This window comes from Gossypium raimondii, chromosome 6 (genome assembly GCF_025698545.1).
Source record: "Gossypium raimondii isolate GPD5lz chromosome 6, ASM2569854v1, whole genome shotgun sequence".
NCBI classification, from domain to species: domain Eukaryota; kingdom Viridiplantae; phylum Streptophyta; class Magnoliopsida; order Malvales; family Malvaceae; genus Gossypium; species Gossypium raimondii.
Genome location: NC_068570.1, coordinates 39,025,792 through 39,030,022, shown reverse-complemented (window position 1 = coordinate 39,030,022; position 4,231 = coordinate 39,025,792).

The window sequence follows — 4,231 nt, the reverse complement described above, 5'->3', positions numbered from 1 at the left end:
CACCCCTGGGGTTTTATATCCCGAAAATAATAAATATGAAAAGAATACAAATTTCTATTTCTTTTTGTTTTTCTTTTTTTCTCTTTTCCGATTTACCCTCTTTTCGTTCGTTATGTTTTCACTTTGCTTGCTCGTCTCTTGCAGTGCAGGTGTCTTGAGGTGTGGACGTGGCACATACGGAGGCGAAGGCGCGGGCGTACGAGGGCTCGTCACTTGCGGAGGGAGAGCGAGGGGACGTCACTGCTGTGGCGCTAGGATCCTTTGCTGCTAGGGTTTCCGGTGCTTGGACTGGGTATTGGGCTTGTAATGTTTGGGCTTAGTGGGTCCTGAAACTTTAGGCTAGTTGGGTCTACTAGGATTTGGGCTTGTTGATGTAAAGGACTGGACTGTGTTACTTTTTGGACTTTTAATTTTTAATTTGGTTTTATTTTATTCATTTGTTTATTTGGTTTATTTCACTAACGGGCCGGGCAGATTGGGCCTATTACAGCTGCCCCTCTTTGCTCATTGTCGTGTGACGGGAATGAAGCAAAGACTAAAAAGGGTCAATTTTGCCCGGTCGTGTCGGACCTTGGTAGCCCTACTGCCTCTTCAGAGGTGTAGGAATTGATGCTTCAATCCACTCCACTGCAACATCAGGGAGATAGGACTTGTAACTTTAACTTATTCTGTTGCAACTTTAAAGATAAGTCTGATGCATCTGCTCTACTGCAACTTCAGAGAGATAAGACTTCTAATTTTCAACCTACTCCACTGCTGCTCAGGGAGACAAGGCTCTGTGGCTTAAATCTGCTTCCCACTATCCTAGAAAGATAAGATTTACCGTCTTTGATCTGCTCCACTACTGCTTAGGGAGATAAGATCTGCTATCTTGAACCTACTCCGCTGCTGCTCAGGGAGACAAGACTCGGAGGCTTAAATCTGCTTCCCACTATCTTGGAAAGATAAGATTTGCCGTCTTTGATCTGCTCCACTACTGCTTAGGGAGATAAGATCTGCTACCTTCAACCTACTCCGCTGCTGCTCAGGGAGACAAGGTTTGGTGGCCTAAATCTGCTTCCCACTATCTTGAAAAGATAAGATTTGCCGTCTTTGATCTGCTCCACTACTGCTTAGGGGGATAAGATCTGCTATCCTTACTGATCTGTTCTCTGGGGAATATGACATGTATAATGAACCTAATTATGCCTAATGACTAGGATGACATGATCAGAATGAATCAAATGCTCCTAACTAGACATGAGTGAAAGGTATTTGCATGAATGCAAGATGCCGCTGTATTACTCAAAATCTATTAAGGCTTTTGTAACAACCGTGCTTTAACACCCTCCTTCTTGGCTGGTGTTTTCAACGAAACACTTAATTTAATTGCCTCCGCTGTAAACCTCCAAGTTCGATTCACTGGGTTATGTCTGATATGCAACTCAAAAAATGAGGAGATTTGGTCTTTTCTCTATCTTTTTCATCGCAATTGAAGGATACCAAACGAGTAAATCTTTGGTTTTTATACCATTCTCAAAATGCCACATCAAATGTTTGTGCACGAAAAATTTTCCTCCAAAGAGATATCTTCTTTCTAACTCATGATTATTGCTGACATTTCGTTCAATTGATGCTTTCTGTCAACAAAATCCAAAAAGGATTGTTTAAAATCAGACTTTTTTCTTAGATTTCTGACCTTTAAACCTGGTTCGTTCTAAACAATAGCTCTGTTTCAGGTTACTGTATTATTTAGAAACTTTTTCAGAGTAATATGCAAAACTTCCTTTGTGAAAGTTTTATTAGTCCATTAATCATTATTCCAATGCAGCATGTTTATAAAAAGATCATAACAATGGATAAGAATAAAGTTGGTTCTGATCATAACTTGAAAGAAATAAAATATCGAAGATAGTGAAAGAAGAATAACAAAGAAGTTGATTGAGAATGTGTATCCTAGCAAAAAAGAAAAAGGTATTTTCAAGAATAACACATTCAATAAAATAAGAACTAGGTGCCCCAGTTATCGCAGCTTGAATTTCTCTGTACAAACTTTCTAAAGACCATTCTGAGTTTGATGTGTGTTTAGGTTATCTGCAGTACTCTGTCAATGCTCCAAGATGTTGCATACCCTTTCTTGTTAAATTTGAGCAGCTCAAATCACCTCATGCCTCATTTCGATCAATATTTGAGTTACCCTTTTCGGGTTTTCGACTCAAGCCCCCTTTGGTCTCAAGGCGCCCTTTGCGGGTTTTCACCTTAGCCTCTCCAAATCTCTCTTTTTTTTAGGAAGCAAAGCTCCCTTTGCGGGGTTTTCACTTTGGTCCCCTTTTCTTTCAAGTGAAGTATTTCTTGACGGAATCTGCGTTCATAGGGTTTGGTAAACTTTTACCATCCATCTCACTTCGGATCAAAGCTCCACCGGAAAATGCCTTCTTTACAACATAAGGACCTTCCCAATTTGGCATCCATTTTCCTCTAAAGTCTTTTTGCATAGGAAAAATCTTTTTTAGCACCAAGTCTCCTTCGTAAAATTCTCTAGGGCGAACCCTTTTATTATAGGCTCGCATCATTCGTTTCTGGTACATTTGCCCATGGCGAATGGCTCTTAACCTCTTTTCCTCTATTAGGTTCAACTGATCATACCGAGATTGGACCCATTCGGCTCCGTTCAACTATAGTTCAGATAACACCCGTAGAGAAGGGATCTCAACTTCAATGGGTAATACTGCCTCAATTCTATAAACTAGAGAAAAATGTGTTACCCCGGTAGAAGTTCTAACGGATGTTCGATAAGCAAGGAGAGCAAATGATAATTTCTCATGCCAATCCTTGTAAGTTTCCGTCATTTTCCCCACGATTCTTTTAATGTTCTTATTGGCCGCCTCCACTGCACCATTCATTTTTGGACGATACGGCGACGAGTTACGATGTTTGATTTTAAATTGGCTGTAAACCTCTGCTATTGTGCTATTATTCAAATTCAACGCATTGTCAGATTTGATTTTCTTAGGCATTCCATATCGACAAATGATCTCCTTTTTCAAGAACTTGCTGACTGCTGACTTTGTGACATTTGCGTATGAAGTAGCTTCTACCCATTTGGTAAAGTAATCAATGACTACGAAGATGAAACGATGCCCATTAGAATCCTTTGGTGATATCGGCCCAATAACATCCATAGCCCACATAGAAAACGGCCACGGAGAGGTCATGACGTGAAGTGGTGAAGGGGGTGCATGTATTTCGTCTCCATAAATCTGACATTTATGGCATTTCTTGGCATAATTAATGCAATCCCCTTCCATAGTGGACCAATAGTATCCAAATCTCATGATCTGTATGGCCATGGTGAAACCGTTGGCGTGCGTCCCACAGATACCCTCATGGACTTCCTCCAAAATTTTCTTGGCTTCCACGGCATCCACACATCTTAACAGTACTTGATCCTTCCTTCTTTTGTATAACACTTCTCCATCTAAGACATATTCACTGGCTATTCTTCTCAGAGTTCTCTTGTCGTTCTCTGTTGCTTGACTAGGGTATTCCCGATTCTTCACATACTGTAGGATACTCTGATACCAAGGATGATCATCTTTTCCCTCCTCCTCAATACTGTAGCAATGAGCTGGGGTTTCGTAGATACTGATCTGAATAGGCTTCATTACCTCAAATCTGTTCACCTGAATCAATGAAGCTAGAATAGCCAATGCATTAGCCATTTGGTTTTCCTCTCGTGGGAGATAACAGAAGGTGATATCGTCAAACTCATCAATCAATTCGAGGACCAGCTTTCTGTAACTGATTAACTTTGGGTCTCTAGTTTCCTATTCCCCTTTGAGTTGGTATATAACCAATGCGAAATCCCCATACACTCTTAGCATTTTGATGTTCCATTCAATGGCTGCATGAATGCCCATAATACATGCTTCATATTCTGCCATATTAATTGTGCAATCAAAGTCCAACTTGCTAGCCAGAGGGTAATGATCTCCACTCGAGGATACCAAGACTGCCCCAATTCTATTACCAGTAGTATTTGAAGTTCTGTCGAAATTTAACCTCCATACGTGATCCCTTTGAGGATTTTCTTCAGTGTTTGCCACATCGTCAAGTCATCGTTTGGAAAATCGAAGTTTAAAGGCTCATAGTCCTCCAAGGCTCTACTAGCCAGGAAATAAGCTATTGCACTCCCCTTTATGGCCTTCTAACTTACATATACTATGTCAAATTCAGAGAGCAGGATCTGTCA